Source organism: Sus scrofa, chromosome 7 (assembly GCF_054392235.1).
Source record: "Sus scrofa isolate SSC_HxYL_T2T_F1_AM1 chromosome 7, Sscrofa_HxYL_maternal_Yorkshire_Landrace_v2.0, whole genome shotgun sequence".
Taxonomy (NCBI): Eukaryota; Metazoa; Chordata; class Mammalia; order Artiodactyla; family Suidae; genus Sus; species Sus scrofa.
Window position 1 is genome coordinate 127,191,054 of NC_139389.1, and position 27,925 is coordinate 127,218,978.

General features: G+C 48.9%; 1 long non-coding RNA gene across 1 annotated transcript; it reads left to right on the top strand.

Annotated features, from left to right (window-relative positions):
• The first annotated feature begins 26 nt into the window (after nucleotides 1–26).
• Nucleotides 27–27,803, top strand: LOC106504549 (uncharacterized). The gene is made up of 4 exons (XR_001298110.2): nucleotides 27–127; nucleotides 1,140–1,356; nucleotides 25,080–25,175; nucleotides 25,439–27,803. It is a non-coding gene; the product is annotated as an uncharacterized LOC106504549 (long non-coding RNA).
• Nucleotides 27,804–27,925: the final 122 nt, after the last annotated feature.

Sequence of the window (27,925 nt, forward strand, 5' to 3'; positions counted from 1 at the left end):
CCCTCCTCCCGCCCTCCCCTCGCTGCGGCGTTCGGCGAACTCAACCCGCGGGTAGGACGGAGTTTAGACCAGCTGAACCTCTTGTTGGTTTTATACTGAGTCGACGTCATCCTGGATTTAGTTCCTGGTAATATGCAGATGACAAACAGAACCAGATTTGGCCCTTTCTGTTCCTTTGGGTGGGGGTGGGGGTGGGGGGGCAGGACTTGAAGAAAGGGGGAGGGGAAGAGGCCAAGGGGAGGGGGCTACGGGGGCCTGAAAGGAGATTGTGGATTGCGAATTAATGAAATTAACCTAATCTTTTCCATTCAGCAGCCCCGCCGCGGGCCGGCGGAGCTGGGCGGGCGTCCTAATTGCCCCGGTTAATCTCATTAATTCCATTGTGGGGCCGCAGTTAACAACTCCCTCCGCCGACCTCTCCGCCCCCACCGTTCCCCCTCAGATTGGGTCCTATTATTGGGTGCGATTTCCTCTGCAAGAAGCTCAAATTCATTGTGGCCAGTTTTACTTTGGGGCTACTTTTTTTTTTTTTTCCTTTTCGGAATTTGTTTTGTTTTAGAAAATGCGAGGGGCCGCGTCCTCAATCAAGCAAGATTGAAATTCCGCTCTGCCTTCGGGCCCCCATGCCCTGACCGCGTAATTTCACCTCTGTTTTTTTTATCTTGACATTCTCTCCCGAATAGAACTGGTTAAACCCCGAAAGCCTTTTGTTTTTGCAAAGGCCAAAATTTGTAATGGAAAAACGACAAAAGAAGTGCATCGTGATTCTTAATTATAAATATATATTTAGTAAATATATATATTATTTTTTTAATTTATTTTTTTATTTGCAGGCACCTTGGGTCTGAAAACTACCGTAGCAGCCCCTAGGCCCTTACCCAGCCGAGTCCAAATTCATCCACTACTTTAAAATTCGCCACCAAAAATAGCCATCGGAAGCAATGCTTCCAAATGCTCCCTGCGTGGGTGTTGGTAGGTTTTGCGGGGTTTGTTATGTTTTTCAAACTTTTTTCGGAAGTAGGGTGTCTTCTCCCTCAACTGTTTCAACCCCCCCCCCAAAAAGGGGGGGGGAGGATTTTAGGAATTCCCTGTCTCCTTTCCCAACAAATGAATCGCATTTTCCCCTTCTGACCTGCTAGCTCCCCGCCCGGGACCGGCCTCCTGGCTGTCCTTCTCCCGGCAGGCCCCAGCTGGGCTCCCTGGGCCCCGGCGGCCTGGCCGAAGCCCGGCTCGGCTCGCGGCAGGCGGCCACGGTGATTTGCGGGACCCTCTGCGCGTCACGGCCCGTCAGCCGGAGCTGCGGGAGGCGCATCCAGTCCACGACGGCGCGCAGGCGGCCGAGAGCCCTGCGAGAAGGTAGGAGACGTGCACGCGGAACGAAAGCAGCCTCCGAGGTCCTTCCCGCCCGGCGCAAGTCCCCGTCTTACGGTGCCGTACTTTCTCGGCCCTTGGCGCAGGCAACTCTGGCCACTGCAGAGAAGGGGCAGTGCCGGGCCCAGGCGAGACTGCCTAGCGCCGGGGTACCTGGACACCTCGGGTGTCCCAAAGGCAGGCCGCCTTTAACTCACGCCCATCTTTTGCTATTTCTTACTGGCTAATTAGCCCGGGGCCCCGGCAAGGGTGTCTCAAGTCCCAGCAGTAAGGCTAAATACGTGGGCTTCCTCCTCGGCGACTCTGGGGCAAAAGGTACTTGGCAATTGCTATTCCCGGGTCAGAGGAGCGATTGCGCGCTCCTACCCGTGCGCGATACTTCGGACGCAGCTCGCAGCGCTGACCGGGAGAAGCTAGGCGACAGCGCTTCTTCGCGGCCTCCCCGCGTGGACTTCGGTGCCCTCATGCCCACCCACTCACCCGCTCCTGGCCTGAAAGCTTTGTATCTTTGAGTGCTGAGCAGACTTAGAGGTGGTTGTAGGAGGAGATTACGGTAGGACGGAGATGGGTCTCAATTTGGGGGAGGCGATGGATTTAAAAAAAAAAAAGAAAAGAAACCAATAAACACTGTTCCCAGGGGAAGGAGTGTGACCTTCCCCTTCGCAGAGGTCAGGTGTAGGGAAAGAAATGTATCGCCTTCCTTCTCCCACTAACTAAGGGTAGTGGCTTTTTTTGTTTGGGTTGTTTTTTGTTTTTTTCCTTTTTTCTTTTCTCAAAAGACTCAAAAATCACCAGGTAGGTTCCGCGCGCACACATTCCAGGCCAGCCTTTTCTGAGTTTAATTCTACAGGGCAAATGATGGAAGAATTAGAGGCTGCAACTTCAGCAGGCACTTCCGCGGCGTTTGTGTTCGTGCCTGGGAGCACGCGGGGCGGCGGCACGCGCGCGTGTTGTGGATTTTCTGAGACCTTAGATGAGCCAGGCAGGAGCAAAGAGGGAAACTTGGGGCAAATTCTCCGTTGTGTTTCTGCAAAGGTGCTCAAACTGGCACCCCCGCAGAGATTTCAGGCGGAGATTGCAGGCTCAGATCTGAGTGCCTCCGAATTTTTAAACAAGGCAGCTTCACCCTTTATTTGCAACAAGCAGTCTTGCCTCCTTCTACTGGGTACATTGTTCTCTTTAATAAGCCGATTTAGCAGACCCCCCAGCCTTTGCTCCTAGCTTTCCTGCAGCCCTCCCACTGTGCCATCAGATTCCTGGAAGGAAGAGCACTGTACAGTGAGTCTGGAGCGTCGGAGTTCTACACCGAACGTTGCCACCTTGAAAATCATTCTTCCTTTCCAGGCCTCAGGTTTTTTAGTTATTGAACTAATACCGACATCCATTGGGTCCTTTGTAATCCTAACATTTTATGAGGCTGGGTAATTGTCCCCCAATGAATCGCTGAGGGGACTGAAGGTGGATTTAGGAACATTTTTTAGTATTTTTCCTTGGGACAAAGGACAGGGCTGTCTCCACCCCCCCCCCACCCCGCCACCCCCCCTGAGGGCAGGGTCTCTGTATCAGCTGGATCTAAGATGAGGAAATGCGCTCTGAAGGCTCTGTCCTGCATTGGGTGGTGACTTTCCGGGAAGAAAGAAGAAGTCCGAGGCCACTCCACTCCAGTTATTCAGCGGGCTCCCAGGGAGCTCACCGGCGCTATCGATGGCGCCTCCTCCTCCAGGTTGCCCTTTGGTCCGCAGGCGCACTACTGAGTCAGTAGGGAGGCAGGAGCCGCAGTAGGCAGTCAGGGGCGCTGCGCCCGCACTGCACCTCCTCTGCGGGCCGAAACCCACAAGTGTCCACACTGCGCTAAACAAACAATCAGTAGCCCCCGTGTTGCCCGGTGCAATTGGAATAACAAATGCGATGCACGCAAATTGCCCGCTTCGTGTTGCTAAGCGATTGTTTGTCGCCCTGCACGCACCGCTCAGCATGGGAGGGCCCGGAGCGTCTGGAGGCGGCTGGCGAGCGCTTAGGTCGGAAATGCAGTAAACACGCTCCTGATTTTCCCTATTATCACCCAAACACGATTTCACACAAAGCAATCACCACGCAGAAGTCTATGAAAATGTGTTTGTTGAGGAGTCAGTCGCCCTGGTAATAGCCCTCATTTTAAAAATATTAAAGAGTAGATCAGCGGATTCCACATGCATAAGGTATATTTGCGGTTCAGCATCTATCAAGACGCTTTTGCGCCATGGTCATTGCTAAACTGATTCATAGAGCATAGATTAAATTGCTTCTCTGATTTAAAACAGAGTACCCAAGTTTGGACTGTGTATCTAGGTATCTCTCCTGCCCAAAGATATTTTCGTCATGGGAAAAACTGTTGCCCCACTACCTTTGCGGGGCCGCGCGCGCGTGCACACACCCACCCACCCACCCTTGGCTGTAAAAGAATATATATATATATATTTATATATATATATATATGCATATGTGGCCCCAACTTCTTACAGTTCGTTCCAGGAACTTTCTTTTCTTAATTCTCTCAGCCTCTTGTCACAGAGCAGAGTTCACAATCGGATGTGTTTAAGTAGGATTTTTTTGTGGCATGTGCAAAAAACTTGTGCGTCCTTTTCAAAGGTCTGGAGCCCCCTCGCAGGGGGCATTAGCCAGTCAGAGGAATTAGGAACAACCCCGCAGACCTGCACACAGCCTAGAGATCCTCGCAGTTTGCACAGCGCTTATTGGTTTTATTGTTTATATTTGGGCTTAAAAAAAATCCGGTGTCTCAAAACTAGTGCTCAAAACCCGCTCCACTGCCCTGCTGCTCCCTCGGGGACAACTTTGGGAACCCCAGGGGGTTTTCCATGTGAGGTTTGGTAGATGAAATTGAATACAGGCGCAACTGCCACCCCACTAAGGGGTAGCACTTATGAGGGTTGGGTCTCCGCATTCAGCAGAATTTAGGGACTTTACCAGTTGAATTTTGCCGGAGGTTTTGGAACATTCCAAGTAAACCCACCTTGCCCCTGAGGACAAAATAATAACGTGTTAGGAAAACTCATAACACTGGGAAAGAAGAAGAGGGTGTCGAAAAATGACGCGGTCCCAAGGCATCAGGGAAAAAAAAAAAAGAAATAGCTCCGGCTTTCCAGGGTTGCAGAAATCCGCTTTCAGCCGAGCTAGTTACCAAAGTTTGTTTCAGAGTGACTGCGCTGTTGCTTTTGCAGATCACAGAATGCAAATGACGATAATTTGTTCTCAGTGGAACTTTCTCTTGAAATGATTAGCAAAGTCAGTCATTTGAAAATGAGAGCGATTGCGCAGCCGGTTCCGAAGCCTCTCGCTAACCGATATCAGCTTCTAAAGTTTTCATTCATGTAAACCTCATTAATGAAGATCTTTTATTTAAACGTCAAGGGGACTTGAAATTTAGAGTAAATTATGAAGCTTGTATGTCTAGCCAAGTCATGGGTCAAATGCATTTGTGAAAAACTGCTAAAAGAGCATATGGTTTTGAATTTTTCTACAATGACTAGTGTTTAAATAAATTGCTTGTACTGCTTAACTTCATGTGTAATTTTGACAGAAATTGGCCTATAGCCTTTTGATATGTAAACATTTCAGCCTTTTATGCGGTATAAAAAAGACACTTGCTTTTTAGGATCAGTTCAGGCAGTCACCCTGTAATTCAGAAAGCTGGCACCTACCATTACATTCTTGCTAGATTTCAACTTTCAAGTGGCAGCCTCAGGGAGAAAAAAAAAAGGAAGGAAAGAAAGAAAGAGGATATTTCAAAAGCAATGTCCATTTGGGATTAAAAGCTGCAAATGAGGTGAGAACGTGCCACTTACTATCTGAAAGAAATGGATAAACCATAGTTATTAAAGAACATTTTCTGTCATTTTTCTTTAAGCCAGCCCGTCTGAGGGGACACTTAAGCATGTCATTAAATGCTTGTCTTACTCCAACACACAAATAGGTGTTAAAAATCTAGGTATCACTTCAGGATGTTACCGGCGAAATGGCTTTGTGTCACAGAGCCCATTAAGATGCAAAAAAAACACTCCCGTCTCTCTCCTGAAGAGAGTCATTCTGGGCACAGAATCACAAGAAGCAAATGGCAGCACTGAGCCAAGCTCGGGGATCTTTCTGGCTGGGAGGCTTCTGCTGGGGATGCAGACCTGGTGCAGAACAGTTTAGAGACCGCTCGGGGCGGCCTGAAACATGTATAAATCTGCATAAACCTATTTGTTGTTAAAATATTCGTCCCCTATAAATAAGCCTTGGAATGTGGATTGGAGGGTGGGTTGCCCAAGTGCTAGACGGGGCCACAGGGTCACTTCCTGGGCGCGATGGGACTCCGCTTCTCCCCCTCTGTTCTCTGGGTCCTGCCTCTATTTATCCTCCAAGTCAGCTTTGTCATATACAGACTCTCTGTGACACATGGCCCCTTTTGTGACGTTTTGGAGGAAGCAGGGGGAGAAAGAAAACTCAGGAGCCAAGGACACCCCTTTTTTTGTATACAGTTGAGCCTTCGGAGCAAACTGAGATCTTTTTTAGAAAGATCATGCTAGGGCCAAATGCAATTAAGAAAGACTCGCGCGCCCCCCTCCATCCCAAGACAGGAGAAGGTATTTTATTTACATTTTTTATGCATTCCAACACATCATATTGTGGTCAGCAAACCGGAAAGAAAAGGACATATTTCATGACATAAAGAAAGCACCAAGTGGAGTGCTTTTTTGTTTTTTGTTTTTTTTTTCTTTTTCTCCCTAAGCAGTCTACCCTCCTACCTAATCTTTCTGTCCACTTTGAAATGAATAAGGGTAATTTTTTTTCATTTGCCATAGTTTTAAGGTTCTTGGGAAAACAGTTGATTTGCTAATAAAATTGCTCTGTAGCTTTCAGCTGTGTAACTTTGAGGAACGTACTTAAGTGTGTTTGTGATCACAGTTTGCTAGGCAAGGTATATCTGTTGGGTTAAAAAAGGACGTTTAATACTTAAAAGATAATGTAGAAAATTAGGGGGCTTTTTTTTTTTTAAGGAAAGAATATTTTCAAATAAACTAAAAATGATAGGAAAAGATGGCTTGGGTGGCCATATTCCATAGTTAACACCGTGGCTCTAGAAAGGTTTGTATCAGTGGAGATTCGTGCAATATGGAACTTCGTTATAATCATCATCATTTTAAAGAGGGCTTGATAAAATAAGCATTTGTTGGTACCTTTCAGTTCTGTATGTGAAATTTAGATGAGGTTTATTAATACTGATTCTTTTTAAACATCCGCATAAAGAAATTAACAAGCACATTCCCAGATGTGCCTTGACCTCCAAAGTAGTCACTAGAGGAGATTTCAGGTTCTTCTAGCATCACCGTGCTCGTTGTAGTTTTGAATAGTTCTCTGAACTCCCAGACGGGCCCTTACTTGGGCCCAAGAATTCCTGTCTGCTTTTTAAAGAAGCAGCCAGACTCCCTTGTCCGCTTGTTCTACACAGAGATGGAGCATTCCTAAGCCTAAACAGTCAGATCGAGTCATGGGAGATGGAAACAAACAAACCAAAAAAAAAGCCACTTTCAGGAGTCACCGGTCATGTCACCTGCTCAGTCCTACCATCTGAAGGTTCAGATGCTATAGCTTTACTCTCCCCTGGCCTTGCCTTGGGTGGAGGACGCTGAGCCCTCGCCAGCCTGTCTGCATAATTCAGGCCATTTCTCTGCTTGTCCCTGAGGAGGAAAGGGAGGAGGATTCTCAGAAACAACCTCAGCTTTCAATTCGTTTGACTTGTGTTGGGGCTTTCATTGTCTTTTCTGTGCCAGGAGATCAGCACTTTTGGAAATCTACCACCTTCCCCTCACACGTTCACACACTCCTCCTCTCCCACCCACTCACTCTTGATCAATTCTGGGCCAATCAACCCCAATACCAGCTCCCTGGTCCCCTCCCTTCTGAAGTTTGCGTGTGTTTTCGTGTTGGGGGCGGGGGGAGGTGGTATCTACCTGCAGCCGGGGCAGAAAACTGAATGATGCTTGAGCCACAATGTGGATTTGGTTTCACTTAGCAGTAAAATGCTTTCTGCAGACCCGAAGGTCTTGGGTTTAAAATCACAAGAGTCTATCTCCCATGGCATTGTGTTGTTTGTAATTTATGTATTATGGGGGAAAGTAGTCTGTTCATAGTAATGATAGCTTGGGGAATTCAGTCTATGAGCCAAACATAGGCCTGTTGAACTGAAAAGACCCCCTCTTGTCTACATGATACCTTGCAGGGTTTTTTGTTTTTTTTGTTTGTTTGTTTTTTTCAAAGAGGTCTCCAAAGATTTTATTCCCCTCTTGGAAGGTTGGTAGATAGAGTCCTTTTTGGTTCCGCCTGGTAGGTCCACACCACATTTGCAAGTGACCTGGGGATGTGAAAACACACTCCTGCCCATCTAATGACAGTGCTTTCTCTGAAACTCTAGAATTCTGGAATTATTTGGATCTCCGAGGCTCTCCAGTTGACTTTGAGACGGGAACATAAGTTTTTGATAATGCTCTCCACATTCTGATTTAAGCCGTGGCCATTCTTTCTTTTTCTTTTTCTTCCCCCCCTAAGCCCGCAGAAATTCGCTTTCCAAGTTAAACTAGACTGAGGTGATCCAGCGAAGGTTTGACTTCAAATAATTTTTAAAAGAACTTGTTCACCCTTCAAGTCCTTCAATAAAGGAACAGTGGCAGAGTAAGTAGCTTTGAAAAGCCACTCTGCTTGGCAGAGGAATCCCGGCTCTTCTGACAAAAGATGGATATTGAATATGTGTGGCGAATGCCCACTGCTCCATATTTCAGGGAAATTCTTTATTGAATATTTCTCGCTTAGGAAGCTGGAGTCCCTGTGAAATCTTGCTCCTTGGATCTCTGTCGGGGCTGAACCAGCCTCCCAACCTAGTAACAAATTGCCTTTTTATGGGTTCATGTTCTAAGTAAGAGCAAACATCTGCATCCTGGGGCATCAAACCACAGATCCTAGAATGAGAGCTAGCCGTGACCACGCTAAGCCGGTTGTTCTAGAAAATGGAGCAAATAGACCTGGCGTGAAATTCTGCAAGTCCCGCCCAAAGGGAAGGTGAAGGAGAAGACCACTGTACTCAGTGGTTGGTCACTACCCTCCCGAGTCGGGGGAGAGGGGGGCATTGCCATCTCCCGTTACAGATCAGACACTAAGACCAGATCTGGTCATTATCTGCCCAAGGTCTTTCAGCTGAGGTCTGGATTTTTTTTTATTTTTTTTGGGGGGTGGCATATGGCCAGAGATCAGATCCGAGCTGCAGTGGTGACCGACACTGCAGCTGCAGCAATGCTGGATCCTTTAACCCACTGGGCCAGGCCAGGGATCGAACCTGTGTCCTGACACTGCAGCGATGCAGCTGATCCTGTTAGGCCACAGCGGGAACTCCTGTGTCACCCTCTTGCTCTCATATTGATACCAACTCCTGTAAAAGAAGTGATAGTTTCAGCTGCTGGGCCTGGCAAGCCAGACCTTTTGCTCCCAGGCACCAGGTACCTTTCTCACCTCCCTTCCCGGCCTTGCCTGTTGAGACCACAGCCACATGGAGGGCTTCTGCTCTATGCCTCTGTGCCCGTGTCCTTCACAGCCCTCCCTAGCTGGCTCTGCCCAGCCACGCTGGCTTCCCTGTCTGGCTGCATAGATGGGGCCTCCACCACTCTGAAGACCTGGGGGTCACTGTCAGGACTCCTTTGTGTTCCAGAACAAGTCCTCCTGGAGACAGAGGTGTCTGACCTGGGGCCACAGGGGCAGACTCAGCATTGATTCAGCTCCGTATCCCCCACCAGCTGCCCCCAGGCCTTGGTGCAGTGGCTAAATCACTCCTTGTTTAAGGAGAGAATACGTCTTCACCCAGCCCCTCACCCCACCTCCCTGCCTGGAGATCTCCCCAAATTCCAGGCCAAAGACCTTAGCAGGAGAATGTTAATGAGCCCCAGTGGGGGCGCAGGGGCAGGGGCTCTGCGGAAATAGATAAAGGAGGAGGAGGAGGAGGGCGAGGGTCCACCCACCTGTCAGCCCAGCAGATCCTGGCTGGCTGGCCCAGGTCCTCTCACAGCCAGTGTGCACCCAAGAGTGGTCAGCCTGCAGGTCACATTCGTGTCTCTTCGGCCACACCTGTGTACGCTGGCAGGCCGACTGTCACCTTTGAACCTGAGGGTTGATGCCTCCGGATAGAGCATCCTCTAGTCCTCTGGGTGGGTCCTGAATAAAGACAGCATGAGGGCCCCCCAGGCCTGCCTAGGCTCCATCTCTGCTGGAGCCTTCCCTTTCCCCTCTGTGAAATGGAGCAGTCAGCAAGCTGCAGGTTCCCGAGTTCCCACCCAGCTCAGACCCCTGCCACATTCAGGGCCAACACATCCTGTTCCTGGTGGTACAGCCTGTGAGGGGCAGAAAGGGTCAGACCCAAGTGCCAGGCCCCATGGGGGTGCAGAAGCAGAGCTGCCGGCATACGAGGGAGCTCCCAAGAGGCTTTCCTCCCGGCCTGAGGACGTTGAGAAAGGCTGCCCCATAGACTCCTAGCAGGGACCACTGGGGGATCCTCCGGCGCCTATGGGGGTCCTAGTTCAAAACTGTGGTTCCCACTCTCTGCCTGTCTGCACTGGCAAAGCAGGTCAAGGGCAGATGGTTGCTTGGCCTGGTGGAAAGGATGCTGCCAACGGTGGCTTTCCATCAATGGCAGTGCATCTAGCACAAGAATAGCGCCAAGCACTGGCAACGCTCAGCCATGCCTGTCTGATTCCAGAGCTCCCGAGCCCCACGGCGGCAACCTGGGGGAGACTCCGAGCTGCTGGCCCTGTGGGTGGCATTGTGGCTACAAGTCCAGCCTCTGTCATTAGGCTGACTTCCAGCTCTGGTGCCTACGAGCTGTGTGAGCCCTTTAACCTTTCTGCGTCTCAGTCTTCCACTCTGGTAAATGGACATGGTCTGATCCCCAGCTCAGGGCATGGGAGGGTGCCTGGGGAGCACCCATCAAGCAGCTGCAGTCATGTTTGCAGGCACAAAGGCCTTAGCACATTCAGGGAGTTTTACCGCTAAGCCCCCGGCTCTCTCCCACACCAAAAAATTAAGGAAGTTATTCATTGAGGGCCAGAGAAGCCTAAGTATCTGGAGCAGTTTGGATAGCGAGGCCTGGGCTTTGCTCCCTGCATAACAAAAGGCTCAAATCCTATCTTGGGGGAATTTCGAGGGAAAAGGGTGCTTTACTAAGGAATCAAGATTTTTCACTTCTTCCTTTGATTCTCCGAGTAAAGCCATGGGCCTGGGCGGGGCTGGGGTGCCACAGGGCAGGACTAGAAACTCAGCTTTCTAATGAGGAAACTGAGAACCAGACCAGCCCCATTACTTGCCCGCTGGGCTTCCTGGTAGTCCTGGGGCTCCAGTCTACCAGCCCGCCCCCTGCCACCCCTGGCCTTTGGCTCCTTCAAGGACCAAGCCACTCCACATACGCTGGGGTCAAAATCAAGGTGACCCCCAGCTGGGATGAGTCTGAAAAGCTGAGGGACCCCTTGCTGGGAGGGCGAGGTCCTCCTGCCGCGCTGTGCACACCTCCCTCTGTAGGTGAAGGTCACCCTCAGCCTATCTCGGCCTCCCAAAGCAGGTGGGGAAGGGACCGGTGTGACGGTCAGAGTTCAGTTCTAACCCCCACCCTCTCTCTCCTCCCCCCACCATCTCCTGACAGGTTTCAGGACTCTGTCCCATTTGGGTGAAGCATATATTATTCATCCATTAACATCTTAAGGGTTCAGATTGAAGACCCCCTAAGTAGCTGTACCTTAGAAATCTTCTCCGTTCTTACTGTTCGCAAGGTTTGCGATGCTTGTGAAGGGTAAGGAACTTCCTTGGGAACAACCCAAATGTTCCCGAGTAGGTTACACATTAAATAACCAGCACAGACTCCTAGCGGAAACCCCAGAGCCGCTGGAGTGAATGAGGTAGCGCACAGGTCGCTGATAAGAAGAATCTCCAGCATGGATTGCAGTGTGACAGAGGCAAGATGTGGCCCTTTTGCATGGCACAACTGTGTGTGTGTGTGTGTGTGTGTGTGTGTGTGTGTGTGTGTGTGTGTGTGTGTGTGTGTGTGTGTGTGTGTGTGTGTGTTTGGCATCTATGTGACACAGCACTGTCTTCCAGGGGTTCATGAGTATAAACGAGTTCATATTTGCAAGGCAGTTAGCACAATGCCTGGAACACAGTAAGTCTGGACCACGTTCGAGAAAGAAATATAAATGCCAGAGAAAAAGATCAGGAAGGAAGGTTCACTCCAGAACTCACAGTCGTGGTCACCTCTCCGTAGGAGGGGCTGGGATTAGAGCTGATGATGAAAGGGGACTCAAGCCTTATCTCTACTGTTTCGCTTTTGCGCAAAGCCATTCATGTTTTATTTGTGATATTAAAATTAAATCTACACCCACGCCCTGTAGCTCCAAAATATGAAACCCCTTTCCTCCTCTGCCTTCCAGGGAAAAAGCACCAAGGTCAAACAAACACCCCGAGATAAGACCCACCCACCACCCACTCCCCATCTTCATGTCCTCAGCTAACACCTCATCACCGGCAAACAGTATCCTTGGAAATGAGTCCCCTTTGCTAATGACTCACTCCTCTGGCTTCCTGGACAGCAGCTGGGGGACTGGGGGAGGAGGAGGGGGTCCCAAGGGGACAAATTACAGGTTTAAAGTCTTAAGACTGGATTTAAGCCCCCAAATGCACCCCTCGTATGTGTAAATCACTTCTTCTCTGCGCTGGGGACCCAATCTTTGTGTACCTCTTAATTCTTTTCTTTTAAGGCACACATTTTATTTGATATAAACTATTGAGTTTTGCTGTTTGTGCCACGCATGTGCATGTGTGTGTCCGATTATCTTCTTCGAACACAGCCCCATGAGTGAAGTTATTCCGTCAAAGGCTACACACGTTCAAAAGTTTACCTTTTTTCTTTTCTTTTTTTTTTCTTCTTTTTTTTTTTTTTTTGATGTGTGTACCTCTTAATTCTTCAAACATAGGTAAGGTGCATGTGAACTTGATTATCATGACAATCATCATTGTCCCTTGGTACCTGACAGCGCCTGGCACTCACAGATACTCAGTGAATAGCTGTGAACCCGAGCTGAATGTAGTTTATATGGCATCGAATTAATAACAAAGGAATTGTTATTATAAAGCCTGAAATTAACATGCTGATCTTTCAAATTCATATTCAGAGTGAACTCATTTGACAGATAGTTATCATTTACCTTCTGTGTGCTGGTCCTTGTGTCTTGTGCTAGAAAAAAATAATGAACGTGCAAAAGTCCCCGACCTCACGTAGCTTATATTTAAAAGAGATTTCCAGCAATGAAAAGCTATGCCTGAGGATGAAATAAAACAGGATCTTAGCTGCTCGGTGCAGCAGACAGGAACAGGAAATTTTTATCACAGTTCAAAGTGTTGCATTGAACAGAGCAATGTCTAAATTATTAGAAGTCATAGAGATTCATGACTCAAATGCAGATACCACGTTTGATTTTTATATATACATATTCGTATATCCCGCTAGAGCTTTTTCTAATAAGCTGGCTTTATCTTCAGTGTTGGGGGCAGGGAGAGCTGTCAGCCGACTGACAGTCTTGGGGAATGCAGCTTTGATGCTGTGAAATCTTGGAATCATGCTCGGACCTGGGCTCAAACCCAGCTTCACCAGCTCCCAGCTGGGTAACTGGGGTGACCGCACGAGTTATCAGGGTGTCTGAGCCTCCGTTCAGCTTGTTTGTTCACACTGCTTTCGGGGTGGAGCGAAGGAACATAGGCGTAGTCTCCAACACACAGAAAGGGCTCAGCCAGGGGAAGCATTCTGCCTGGACAGGAGGGGCAGCCAGTGAGACTGCACCCCCCCAGAGGCAAAACCAGCAAGACCGTACCCCCAAGAGGGCAGCCTAGAGAGGCAGCCTGAGGGTTCAGATTTAGCGTTCACCAAGGCCCTCGACCCCTCTAAGACCCAAGCCATTGTATGAATATGCAATTTGCCTCAAAATTCACCTAGGTCCCCTTGAAGGGAAGAAGGAGAAAGAGAAAGAGAATCTTGCTAGTATTTCCTTCTGTCCTTTCTTTTAAAGCCCTTGTATCTTGCATTATTATCTCCATGGGTGCATGAGGGCCTGAGATTCTAGGAGATTACACAGATTGTAAGAAAGTAGAAGCATATTATGCAAATCCAAATCTGCCCAAAGCCTGTCTTCTTTTCACTTAACACACAGGGAAGCAAGGAAGAGAGGCAGCAGGATGGAAATTTCCAGCAAGGGCTTTTGCGTCGCCAAGACTTTTCCTGTTTGTTGGCAGGTTTTTTTTTTAACCGCCCCTCATCCTCAGATTTTGCATCTGTAAAATGGGGCTAAGAGTGGCTCTGTCCACAGAGATTGGTCTGCAGATGAAAGGAAGGCACCCATTGTGAGTGGCTTCAGGGAGCCTGATGGCTGAGAGACGGGGCTCTGTGGGAACACACGGGCCTAATTCACAGACTCAGGCCGACGCCTCTATCATTAGAGGAAAACAATTTATGTTGCTTGTATTTTTCTTTCTGTGCCCACAAGTGTGTGATAATGTGATAAAGATTACTGTATGGCTACATAAGCCTTAAGATCCTCCTCGCAGGAGAATGACGGCGCTTAAATGCTTTTGTTGGCACCGACACGTGGGAAATCTTTGCCCTGGTGCCAGGCAGGTGCTGTGGTAAAGTTAATGATGAGATCTGGTGACGGGTGAAACCAGGATTTGAACCGGGTGCCTGACTGAACAGGCATGGGCAGCTGGCTGGCCGTCTTCTAGACCGTTCTGCCTCCCATGGATGCTGCTGAGACGGTTGAGAAAAGATCTGAGGCCGTCCTTTGCAAATAGCTCCCTGCTATGCAAGAAGTGGGACCCGTTGTCGCCGCCCTCCTTCTCTGCATGACTTAGGACAGGTGGAGGGTGTCCAAAGCAGGGCCACAGGTGTGGGTTGTGGCCAAATCCCATTCATTAGCTCTTCCCCGGTGGAGGAGGGCTGTGCAGGCCTGGAGTGCCCACCTGGGCCCCAGGGGTGGCCAACGACAATGGAGATGCAGGCCCAACGGATAGGCAGCGAAGAGCTGGGAATCCCAGCCCAGCGAGGCGGCTCCCAGCCGTGGAAGAATGTGCTGGAAACTCGGGTGATGCCACTCACACCCTGGGAGCCAGGCAGCCCTTGGCAGAGCGGCAGGCCCGCTCTGTGAGAGGTTACCCCTGGCCTCCCCGGCTGCAGTAATGATGGATGGGTTCCCCCCACCCCAAGGAGGGTGCTCCCGAGGCCCCCTGACCCCACTGAGCAGCTTGGCTCTCTGGTCCTGGCTTCACAGCTTGGCCTGATGAAGGAAGTGCCTTCCAGAGTGAATCAGTTATCACACCCCAGGCATAAGCAAGGTCAAACCTCCATTCCAAGTGCCCATTTCTTTCCAGCATGCTGCTGGCATTTCCTTCTCTGTCACAGGCTCAAGTCCCCTGGAGGGCAGAAAACCCGCTCAGACTTCAGAGTTAGACTGCTCCGGGTACAAGTGCCCCCTCTGGCACTTGAAGCCATGGGGTTGGGATAAATCATACTCACCTCGCTGCTCTTTAAATGGGAAAAGGAGTTCCTACTGTGGCTCAGCAGGTCAGTGGTGTCTGTAAGGGTGCAGGTTCCATCTCTGGCCTCGCTCAGTGGGTTAAGGATCCAGCACTGCCGTGGGCTGTGGTGTAGGTCACAGACGCAGCTCGGATCCCGCGTTGCTGTGGCTCTGGCGTAGGCCGGTGGCGACAGCTCCGATTGGACCCCTAGCCTGGGAACCTCCATAAGCTGTGGGTGCAGCCCTAAAAAGTCAAAAAAAAAAAAAAAAAATCAGGCTGCCTTTAGGGTTAGGGCAACAGGTTCCACTCAGAAGTCAGGCTTAGGTCTAGAGTGAATTCAGAGCTAGGGACCACCACTGGGGGCTTGATGAGTCTTGGTGTTGGTTTGGATTGACCCCTCATAATGACTGTGGATCTCCCAGCACTGCTGTGGAGTTAAGACTCGACTCAGATTCAATGCTTGGCATTTACTGTAGCTCATCAATTCTGAGACGTGCTTTTTCTGTCATCCATATTCTAACACATCCCAGGTCAGGGCTGACTTACACCCCTGGTGAGCCATGATTCAATTAGCAGCACATTTATCTTTCTTTGTAAAGGTAAAATGCTGCGTCTGATATTGGCTGGCACCTTTGGTTAGAAGAAACGCACTGTGCGGTTATTATTCTTGAGCCCCAGGCTCTCTGCTTGTTCCTCAGTTTGCTCGGATGAGTCACCGAGTCCCCACTCGCGCCCCACTGTGCCTGGGAGCTCCCATCCCAACCATAGCCTGTGTCACATGGCGTTTTCTGCTATGTTCACATTTTTCTGTCCTGTTCTAGAAGATTGTCCAGGGAAGGACCTGGCCTGCCTTTATCCCCCTGTGGTTCTGGTCCTCCCCTGGTGCCGAGGGTCTGATAGGAGCTGTGGTGTTAGAAAAAGCTGCTATTTCTGGCACTAGACTGAAAGGGCATTTGCCGAGGCTTTGCTTTTATAGCCTCCTTTAATCCTCCAACAGCCTGCAGCGGTAGGTGTTGTTATTATTACCCCAGCGGATAGGTGAGGAAACTGAGGCATGAATAGCTTAAGGGGTTATTCAAGGTCACTTTTTAGATAATGCCCTTGGGGCTTTTTTTTTTTTTTTTTTTTGTCTTTTGTCTTTTTTGTTGTTGTTGTTGTTGTTGTTGCTATTTCTTGGGCCGCTCTGGGGGCATATGGAGATTCCCAGGCTAGGGGTTGAATCGGAGCTGTAGCCACCGGCCTACGCCAGAGCCACAGCAACGCAGGATCCGAGCCGCGTCTGCAACCTACACCACAGCTCACGGCAACGCCGGATCGTTAACCCACTGAGCAAGGGCAGGGACCGAACCTGCAACCTCATGGTTCCTAGTCGGATTCGTTAACCACTGCGCCACGACGGGAACTCCCCTTGGGGCTTTTTTAAAGACAATTTAAAAAAATTGCTTTCTCAAGATATAATTCACATCCCATATATTTTGGCCACACCCATGGCATATGTAAGTTCCTGGGCCAGACACTGAATCCGAGCCACAGCTGCGACATGCACTAGATTCTTTAACCCACTGTGCCAGGCCACGGATTGAACCCACACCTCTGCCCTGACCCAAGCTGCTGCAGTCAGATCCTTAACCCACTGTGCCACAGCGAGAACTCCACATCGTACTCCTTTTTAAGGCTGCCTAATATTCCATTGTATGGATAGACCACATGCTGTTTATCCATTGGTCAGTTGATGGACATTTGGGTCAATTTCATCTTTTGGCTGTTGTGACCAACGCTGCCATGATTATTTGTGTACAGGTCTTTGTGTGGATATCCATTTTCTTTTCTGTCTTTTTTTTGCTATTTCTTGGGTCGCTGCCACGGCATATGGAGGTTCCCAGGCTAGGGGTCTAATCAGAGCAGTAGCCCCCAGCCTATGCCAGAGCCACAGCAACACAGGATCCGAGCCGCGTCTGCAACCTACACCACAGCTCACGGCAACGCCGGATCGTTAACCCACTGAGCAAGGGCAGGGACCGAACCCACAACCTCATGGTTCCTAGTCGGATTCCTTAACCACTGCGCCACAACGGGAACTCCGGATATCCATTTTCATTTCTCCTGGGGCTCTATCTAGGGGTAGAATTCCTGGGTCATAGGGCAACTATATTTAACCACTTAAGGAAATTCCAGACTGTGTCCAGAGTGGCTGTACCATGTTACATTCCCACCAGCAATGAGAGTCCCAATTCCCCCACATACTCACCAACACCATTACTGTCTGTCTTTGTTAACTGTCACTATCTTAGCGGGGTGAAGCAATATCTTATGTTCTTTTGGTTTGCATTTTCCTAATGACCAATGCTGGTAACCTTTTTTTTTTTCTTCTTATGTGCTTACTGGCCATTTGTATATTTTCCTTGGAGAAATAGCTATTTGAATTTTTGGCCTATTTTTAAATTGGATTGTTTATATTTTTATTGTCAAGTTGTAAGAATTCTTTATAATATTCCAGACACAGGTCCCTTATCAGATACGTGAGTTGCAAACATTTTCTCTCATTCTATGGGTTCTTTTGCTTTCTTGATGCTGCCAAAAATTATTTCCAAAGTGCTTGTATCATTTTTCATTCTCCTCATTGATGAGCATTTATGTAATTTTTAACCTTTATTTACCAGTTTTAGACTGACAAGGTGGTTCTCTAGTTATCCTCCAAGAGAGACCCAAAGAATTCTTTTCACATTTCCTTTTTTCGTCACAAATTCATGCATTTCAGGAGTTCCTGCTGTGGCACAGTGGAAGCGAATCCGACTAGGAACCACGAGGATATGGGTTCGATCCCTGGCCTCACTCAGTGGGTTAAGGATCCGGTGTTGCCATGAGCTGTGGTGTAGGTCGCAGGTGCGGCTTGGATCCCATGTTGCTATGGCTGTGGTGCAGGCCAGTAGCTGTAGCTCTGATTGGACCCCTAGCCCGGGAACCTCCATATGCCACAGGAGTGGCCCTAAAAAAACAAAAACAAAACCAAAAATTCATGGATTTCAATTCTTAATTCTTTTTATGTATTTTAGTAGAGTAAAATTATTTTTCTTTTCTTTTCTTTTTTTTTTTGTCTTTTTGCCTTTTCTTTCAGATTGCCTTTCCAGATTTGCTTCTGAGTCCCCAGCTAAGAGCAGTAGTTTTTCTTTTATTTATTTTTCCCCTTTTTTGGTTGACCCGCACCATATGGAGTTCCCTGGCCAGGGATCAGATCCCAGCTGCAGCTGCAACCTATACTGCGGCTGTGGCAATGCTGGATCCTTTCACCCCCTGTACCAATCTCACTGTACCACAGCAGGAGCTCCTTTTTTTCTTTTTCTTTTTTTAAATTAAGGAAGCCAAAGCCAGCCACTCTCACTTGAGTCCAAACTGCCTCCCCATAGGGACAAATCAGCGCAGAGGCCTGAGCAGTTGTGGCCACCATCCAGATGCAGCCTTCAGACCAGACCCCTCACTCACCTCCCTCTTCATCGGCCCCTCAGCTGTTAGCGTGTCTCCCTGGCCGTAAAGGAGCAGCCAGTGTGTGTGGTCGTGAGAGGCCAGAAAAAGCAATAAATTGACTCAGATGTGCGTCTGGGCTGGGTGGACATGGTGGCAGAACCAGTGGTGGCCCAAGGAAGGACCCATAGGTCCCTGTGTCCTCTGTTAATTCTTCTTTAAGGCGGTTTTGGTTCAGGACAGCCTTTTTTCTTTTTTCTTTTTGTCTTTTTGCCTTTCTTCTAGGGCTGCGCCAGAAGCATAGGGAGGTTCCCAGGCTAGGGATCGAATCAGAGCTCTAGCCACCGGCCTACGCCAGAGCCACAGCAACGCAGGATCAGAGTCGCATTCGCGGCCTACACCCCAGCTCACGGCACCTCCAGATCCTTAACCCACTGAGCAAGTCCAGGGATCGCACACGCAACCTCATGGTTCCTGGTCGGATTCGTTAACCACTGAGCCGCGACGGGAACTCTGGTTCAGGACAGCTTTATGGGCAAATTCCAGCGTGTCCTCAAGGCTCACCACCAGCGCGTCATCCAGGTTTAGGAGCTGATCCAGCTTGTGGTCCCCCGGCGCTGAGATGCTCTTCTGCTCCCCCGAAGGCTGGGATCCTTTCTCCTGATGAACCATTCCCGGCGGCAGCCCACAGCCCTGACCAGGAAGTGCACGGGGATGTGACAAAGGGAGCATAGGTACGCCCCCCTCCTGTGAAGTACAGCCTGCAGGACCTTGGGTCCTGTGTCTGCTCCCGCCCCCTCCACCGCGCATGCGCCCTCACTCCCAGGTCCCAGGGTGGCCTCCCCCCACCCCCGCGCCAGGCCCCGCCCACCCGGCCCCTGCCGCCTTTCACAGCAGCTTTCTCCTCTGCCTCAGTGTTCCAGAATCATCTTGTTCATTTCCTGCCCGACACCTAGAATCAACCATTCCTGATTACTTTCGGTGAGAAATAGCATTTAGGGACCATCATCTGGGTACCGGGGTTGCTCCTTTATCCTGGCGGGATAGCGTTTCTAGGCCTTTTCAGTGGACGTGGCGTTAACACAGTTTAAGAAAGTACACTTTTTTTAATGATTTTTATTTTTTTCCAGCATAGCTGGTTTATAGGGTTCTGTCAATTTTCTCCTGTACAGCTAGGTGCCCAGTCACTCATACATATATACTTTTTTTTTTTTTTTTGCGCATTATCATGCACCATCCTAAGTAATTAGATATAGTTCCCAGTGCATTTTTTTTTCTTTTAAAGGTATGTCATGTGTATGTCCTGATGCTTCCAGTCCTAATTCAGGCTGTATTTGACCTTTTAAAACTCAGATTTCGGAGTTCCCGTCGTGGCGCAGTGGTTAACGAATCCGACTAGGAACCATGAGGTTGCGGGTTCGGTCCCTGCCCTTGCTCAGTGGGTTAAGGATCCGGCGTTGCCGTGAGCTGTGGTGTAGGTTGCAGACGCGGCTCGGATCCCGCGTTGCTGTGGCCCTGGCGTAGGCCGGTGGCTACAGCTCCGATTCAACCCCTAGCCTGGGAACCTCCATATGCCGCGGGAGCGGCCCAAGAAATAGCAACAACAACAACAACAACAAAAAAAAGACAAAAAAAAAAAAACAAAAAACTCAGATTTCTATCTCCTGTTTCTACACCAAAATTCTGGCTCCCAAAGACAAGTGAGAAGAGATAAGATAAGCTGATAAGTGAAGCGCTAATAAGAATAGATGACATTTATTGAGGGATTTTCTGGGAGGTTGCAGGCGGGGGGGCAGGGATCAGGCCTCACAGCCGGCCTAGGACCAAGGGGCAGAGAGGCTGAGGAAGCTGGCAGGTCAGGCAGCTGGTCCAGGGCAGAGCCAGGCCTCAGGCTCAGGCAGCAGCAGCTCCAGGGTGAACCCCTCCGCCTCCCTTCCTGGAGCATCTGCCTTTGCTCCTTTAGGACAGGGGCGGGTGGGCGGTGCCCTGGAGAGAGGAATGGTTCTAGAGCTGAGACGTGGAGCCGAGGGAGAGGTCACTCCCACAGGGGGCTGGGGGGACCAGGAAGGTTTCTGCAGTGTTCCGGGCTCAGGGCCACAGTCCAGGCCTTGGCAGTGACGGGCGAGGCCCCTCACGGCTGGTCCACAGTGGACCACGGTACATCTCAGCAAGGTGAGCAGACCTGCCCACCACCGAAGCAGTGCCTGGACAGCTTGGGGGACTGACATGTGCTGTCTTGTTCTGCCCCAGCCGAATAGTCTTTGAGTGTGACAGGAGCCAAGAATGCCCCAAACCCATCAGAGTGCAGCTCAGGTGAGCGTGTCCTGGAGAGGGAGCCCTGTGACCAGCAAAGGGCGGGAGAGCCCATGTAGGCCAATCGCGGGGGCCACTGAGGTGGAGTGTGGGCACCCCCAACACCAGAATTGCACAGGGACATCAGTGTCACTTCCCTCTGGTGACAAATGTGGAAACAGAGACTGGGGGAGAAAGAGACTTTCCTAAACTCACGCAGCTACTGAGCGGCCAGATCCACCACCACCTCCAGGCTCTGACTCCCAGCACGTTGCAAGTTGCAACCTCATTATGTCCTGGTGGGTGTGTTCCTTTCCCAGCATTGCTATAACAAAGGGCCGAGAACTGGGTGACTTCAATGACAGGAATTAATTGACGCACCGTTCTGGAGGCTAGAAGTCTAATGTCAAGGCCTCGGCAGGGCTGGCTTCTCCTGAGACAGAGCAGCGATCTGTGCAGGTCTCTCTCCCAGCTTCCCACAGCCTCCAGTGCCTAGGGTGGTTGGTGTGTTCTCCCTACGCCCCCAAGCATGTTCCTTTTTTTTTTTTTTAGTCTTTTTGCCATTTCTTGGGCCGCTCCCATGGCATATGGAGGTTCCCAGGTTAGGGGTCCAATCCGAGCTATAGCCACCGATCTATGCTGCAGCCACAGCAATGCAGGGATCCAAGCCGCGTCTGTGACCTACACCACAGCTCATGGCAACGCCAGATCCCTAACCCACTGAGCAGGGCCAGGGGTTGAACCCACAACCTCATGGTTCTTAGTCGGATTCATTAACCACTGAGCCACGACGGGAACTCCAAGCATCTTCCTTCTGTACATGTGTCAGTGTCCAAAGTACCCCCTTTTAATAAGACTACCCCCCAATGACCTCATTCATCAAGTTAGACATGTGAATGCCTCTGGAATGACCTGATCTCAAAATTAGGTCACTTTCTCAGGTCCTGGGGATCCGGACTTCATCGCATGAATGTGGAGGGCACTGTCAGCCCATAGCACCAGCAATGGAGGAGGCTTCTCCTACACGATGCCCATGAGCTGGGCAGAACTCGGGATCCAGCAGCCACCTCCAGGTCGCCTCCAGAGCCCACTCTTGGCATTTCCCTGCCACCGTGCCCTTGCTGTTTGTACACGCGTGCACGCACGCACACGGGCATGCGTGCAAGTGACATTCTGTCCTCTGTGCTATGTCTCCTTGGTCCCCTCCATCTGATCATGAGCTACTTCGGTGGCAGGGATGGTATCTTGGTTAACTTTGTACCCTCCTCCTAAGCCATGCTTTGCCAATTACAAGGTCTCCATCCAGTGGGGTAACATTTTCCGGGCCTTTGTCTTAAGCAATCTCAAGCCTTCACCTGTATTTTCCCCTCTTTTACATCTTTAAAAATAATTTGCAACCATCCTAATAAAAATTAATTCAGGGCAAAAATCACCGATGGAGGTTAAAATCTCTGGGTGAAAATCTCTGGGAAACATGATGTTTATATAGATTCAAAGCCTCACGCTATGTGAAGCTCACTTAGGCTACAGTGTGCTTATCAATTACGAAAAAGAGGCCAGAGATTTCTTAATAATTAAAAAGGAGTGGAGGGAGTTCCCATTGTGGCTCAGTGGGTTAAGGACCCCATGTTGTTTCTCAGAGGATGCGGGTTCCATCCCTGGCCTTGCTCAGTGGGTTAAGGATCCGGCATTGCTGCAGGCTGTGGTGTAGGTTGCAGATAAGGCTCAGATCCCACGTTGCAGTGGCTGTGGTGTAGGCCGGCAGCTGCAGCTCTGATTTGATGCCTAGCCTGGGAACTTTCACGTGCTGCGGGTGCAGCCCTAAAAAGAAAAAAAAAAAAAAAAAAAGGAAAAATAAACAGGTGAGATTAATTTTGATAATATATTTTATTTAAACTAAGAGATCCAAAATATTTTCATGTCCGCATACATTCAGTTTAAAAATGATTCATGAGGAGTTCCCGTCGTGGCGCAGTGGTTAACGAATCCGACTAGGAACCATGAGGTTGCGGGTTGGGTCCCTGCCCTTGCTCAGTGGGTTAACGATCCGGCGTTGCCGTGAGCTGTGGTGTAGGTTGCAGACGAGGCTCGGATCCCACGTTGCTGTGGCTCTGGCGTAGGCCAGTGGCTACAGCTCCAATTTGACCCCTAGCCTGGGAACCTCCATATGCCGTGGGAGCGGCCCAAAGAAATAGAAAAAAGGCAAAAAAAAAAAAAAAAAAAAAAAAAAGATTCATGAGATATTTTTCATTCTTTTTTTTTTTTTTTTTTTTGTTAATGCTACATCTTTGAAATCTGGACTTTACAGTGCATCCTAACTGAGAAAAGCCACATTTCAAGTCCTTCGTAGCCGCCCGTGGCTGGCGGGCACCGCATAGAACAGCAGAGGATTAAATCGTGCAGCATGACGCTGGTGGGTTCAGATCGCAGTCCTGCCACTTCCTAGCTTTGTGAACATTGGCCAAATCATTTAATTATTTTATTCTATTTATTTTATTTTATTTTATTTTTGTCTTTTTAGAGCTGCACCCGCAGCACATGGAGGTTCCCAGGCTAGGGGTTGAATCAGAGCTGCTGCTACCAGCCTACACCACAGCCACAGCTCACGGCAACGCTGATCCTTAACCCCCTGAGCAAGGCCAGGAATCGAACCTGGGTCCTCATAGATACTAATCAGATTTGTTTCCACTAAGTCACGATGGACTCATTTAATTATTTTAATCCTTAATGTGTCCTAAACTGTAAAATGCGGTTTGGCTAGGGAACTTATCTCTTAGAGTTGTTTTGAAAATTAAAGGTATGATGTGTGTAAAGTGCTTCGTGGAGGGCCGCTCACTCATCCACTCATGAACAGTTCCAAGCAGAGGGTTTGGCAGCTGGTAAGCACAAATTGCAGAACAGGCATAGACTAGGGCCAATGCTGTCAGTACTGTGCTCATGATAGATGCATTTTAAAGATGCTGGGGGAGTTCCCTTATGGCTCAGCCGGTTAAGGATCTGGTGTTGTCACTGCAGTGACTTGGGTCGCTGCTGTGGCACGAATCCGATCCCTGGCCTGGGAACTTCTGCATGCCTCGAGTATGGTCAACAAAATTTTTTTTCATTAAAAAATGTTTGTTAAAAAGATGCTGGAAGAAGTAGCATTCTCTGAGATGGCCTGACTCCCTAGCCCAAAGGCAGACCATTTTGAGCACCTGGATCCATCTAGGGATTTAATTATTTCACAGTTGTTCACTCTACAAGCATTTCTTGCACTGAATAGTTGAGCCTGGACTAGGATAGAGGAGCTTGGAGATGTGGGAGCCAGGGAAGGCCCAAGGGAGAAGGATAAGACTTCGGGGAGAGCCGGGGAAATGGGGCAAGGTCCTTGGTGAGATAGGTGGGAGGCGATGTGTAATATCAGGGCCCTTTCATGGACCTGATGACCAAGAAGGATGGAAGAAGTAGCTTCCTCCCCAGGGGAGTAGATGTCTGAGCAATGTCTTGCTTAGGGAAGAGTTAAGGAAAGGTAGGTGGCATTTCTGATTGGTTAAAAGAAAAACACCACTCACGCAGAGGTCCAATAGCAGGAAAGGGCCCTGGGAGTTTGGGAACTGGGCAAGGCTGCAAGGGTGTGATGGGGCCAGAGGGTGGGTGGACTGTGAAGGGCTTGGGAAGGTTTTGAGGGAGGTTGGACTTTTATCCAATGGCCTGAGAAAGGATAACCAGTTGTGCTCTGTCGAGCAGAAAGGAGGCCCTTTGGCAGAGGTGGGCCACTCTCAGGGGAGACAGCAAATGGATGATGATAAAGAGGAGGAGACCCCGCATGGGCCCTGAGTTTCGGTTGGAAGTAGAAGAGCCTGAACCGCAGTGCTGTCTTCGCCCTGCAAACCAGGCTCCTGGAAACCAGCCCTGTGGGTTGGCCCAGTGGAGAGGGCTTGTCCACACAGCCTAAGTAGAAGAGGCCGCCCAGGACCAAAGCCCTTGCTGGTGGAGTTAGGGAGGAGGCTCACACTGGGTGGGCGCTCGGGGGTGGGCGGGAGGGATTAACAAATTTCCTCTAACAAATCGAGATCATTCCACTCTGGTCTCTAGGCCTTTGCACTTGCTGTTCCTAGATGCTAAGTTCAATCCCACTGTTTGCACAGCTGCCCCTTTATCAGCAAGCGGGTCTTGTTCAAACACCAGCTACAAAAAGGCCTTTCCTGACCCCACTTGACAACACTGTCGTCTCCTCATCCTCCGCTCTCCCCACAGCTCCACTTTATCCTGTTTTACCCCATTTTTAGATAGCACGTCTCACCATCTGAAATCACGTTATTTGCATGTAATTCTCTATTTCCTCCCCTCAGAATGTACTGCACTCCTGAAGGGCTGGGCCTAGTCTCACTCCTTGTTCTCTATCCATCATTGGAGACAGGACTTGACACCTGGGAGACGTCCAAAAGGTAATTGTCTGAAGGAATACATGGATGGGCGGATGCATGGCTGAACAGAGGAGTGGGTGGACATTTGGATGAGTGGATTGGTACGTGAACAGGTGCACGGATAGATCGATGGGTGGACAGATGAACGGATGGATGGGTGGATGAGTGAATGGATGGAGATACCATCTCAGTGACTGTTTCAATGTGATTGAAACTAGGGTGGATGGAGGGGCTGCCCATATCTGAACTGAAGGTGAACTTTTTTTGGTGGCATCCTTTTTCAGAAATATTTCAGAGCTGGCCTTGATCTTCGTAACTGTGGAGACCGCATGTGGTGGTGAGAGAGATGAAGAGACCAGATCCTAATACAGGATATAGAAGGGCCACCCAGGAGTTATATCCAGTCTACGCAGATAGCTCGTTGGAACTACCCCATGTTTAAACATTTTTGGGGGAATTAGTCGCTAGCATTTAAAAATCTCTGAAGGTTTCAAATAAGTGTACAGATCTATTTGTGCTTAACCAAAAGATCTGAGAATATCAGGCCTGGCAGTATTACGGGGCAAAAACTGGCTGGGGCTGACTCGCCTTTACTCCCGCTTGACCTGGCTTTTGCCATCCAGTGGCTCTAAACCCACTTGGCCTGCTTCCTCATTCCGGTCACAGGCCTGGCCCCATCAGCGTTTGAATTTACTTTATTTGCTCGAATGCTCTAAGTCATGATTCAAAGCAATGGTTCCCAACTCTTTTTGAAATATGAGGACCTCTTTGTAAAATAATGTCCCCCCTGTGATCATGAAATGAAGACATGCTCACAGCAGGAACGCAAGACATGTGGAAAGTCGCTAGAAGGTAGTAAATATCGCCCGCAGGCTAACACGTGGAGAGAAGCCCCATTTACACTTGGTGGGTGTGCGGGCTTCTAAAATCTTCATGGTCCTCACACTCTAGTAGTTTTATATATATAGTAATTAACTTCTGATTGGCCAAAATCAGATGTAATAAAACAATTACTTTTGCAGAAACAGGGAAGAAGGAATGTGACTTCCTTCAGCGCACGGTTTTCCCACGGCCATTTGGAAAACGTCGCACTTGTACATGGGCACATATTACAGGCTAACCTGGCAGGCCATCTTTGGTGCCCACGTGGAGGTTCAGACTCTTGTCTTTTGGGGCCTGGAACTTCTGCTTTAAGGAGCTATAGTAAAGACCAAAATGTGCCAGTTTGGCATCATGCACTCATCTCCCGATCATATCTGGCCACATTACAGCAAAAATACATTTTAGTGCATCATTGAACTTCTTGGAAATACGGGAACTCCAAAGGGCCATGATAAGGAAAAAACAAGCAAGCAGGTAGGTAAATATATAAATGTCAGAGGAGTTCCCACTGTGGCACAGTGGGAACAAATCCCACTAATCTCCATGAGGATGCGGGTTCGAACCCTGGCCTGGCTCAGTGGGTTGGGGATCTGGCATTGCCGTGAGCTGTGGTGTAGGTCACAGACGTGGCTCGGATCCTGCGTTGCTGTGGCCCTGGCATAGGCCGGTGGCTACAGCTCCGATTCGACCCCTAGCCTCGGAACCTCCATATGCTGCGGGAGCAGCCCAAGAAATGGCAAAAAGAGAAAAAATAAAAAAATAAAGGTAAGATCAGAAATTAATGAAATAGAAAAAAAAAGATATAACACAGCAGATCAACTGGGCTAAATATTGGTTCTTTGGAAAGATTATTAGACAAACTTCTGATGAGACCGGTTTTAAAAAAGCACACACATGCATAACAGTGTGCCCTATTTTAGGAACAAAAATAGATCAAAACTATTGCTCCAACAAAGTTTTGTTCTTTTTTGGAGAGGTGGCCACACCCTTAGCATATGGAGGTTCCCAGGCTAGGGGTAGAATCAGAGCTACAGCTGCCAGCCGACGCCACAGCCACAGCAACACAGGATCCGACCCATGTCTGCGACCTATGCCGAATCTCACAGCAATGCTGGATTCTTTAACCCACTGAGCAAGGTCAGGGATCGAACCCACATCCTCATGGATACTAGTCAGGTTCCTTACAGCTAAGTCACAACAGGAATTCCCCAAAGATTTAATAAAATGTTATGCAAATCTTTTTGCCAAAAATTTGAATTCTTATCTATAACTTCAAAATTGATTCAAAAGGAATCAAGAGCCCAAATTTTCTTACAACTATTTAAAAAAAATAAGTAAGAGGTTAACTCTCTTGCTACAGGAAAAACATAATTATAGGTCCTAGATTTTTTTTTCTTTTTTTTTAAACGGGAGTTCAACCAATATTTCAAGCTCATTCCAGTCTTACACAAAATCTTCTGGAGAGTAACAAAATAATGCGCAACCCATTCTATGATGGTAATGTAGCCTTGATCTCAGAATCATTCAGGGATAGTGTAAGGAAGGAAGATGATAGGTCCATCTCATTGCAGAAGTCTTGTCCAAAATATTTCCAAACTGAATCTGGCGCCGCATGAAAAAGATAGTGCATGAGAATTGAGTTGGGTTTAATTCCCCAAATGCAAAGGTGATTTAATATTGGGAGAAATGATAACTATTCACTATTTTAACAAATCGAAGCAATAAATTACCCCAATCTGTGTAGAAATAAAACTTTGGAAAATTTAACATTCACTTGTAATTGATCAGTCACACAAACACAAAAATATATACCAAAGTAGGGAAGTGGAGAAATACTTCCTTGGCAAGATAAAGGTATACACCAAAATCATCAGTCTCAGTGGTGGTAA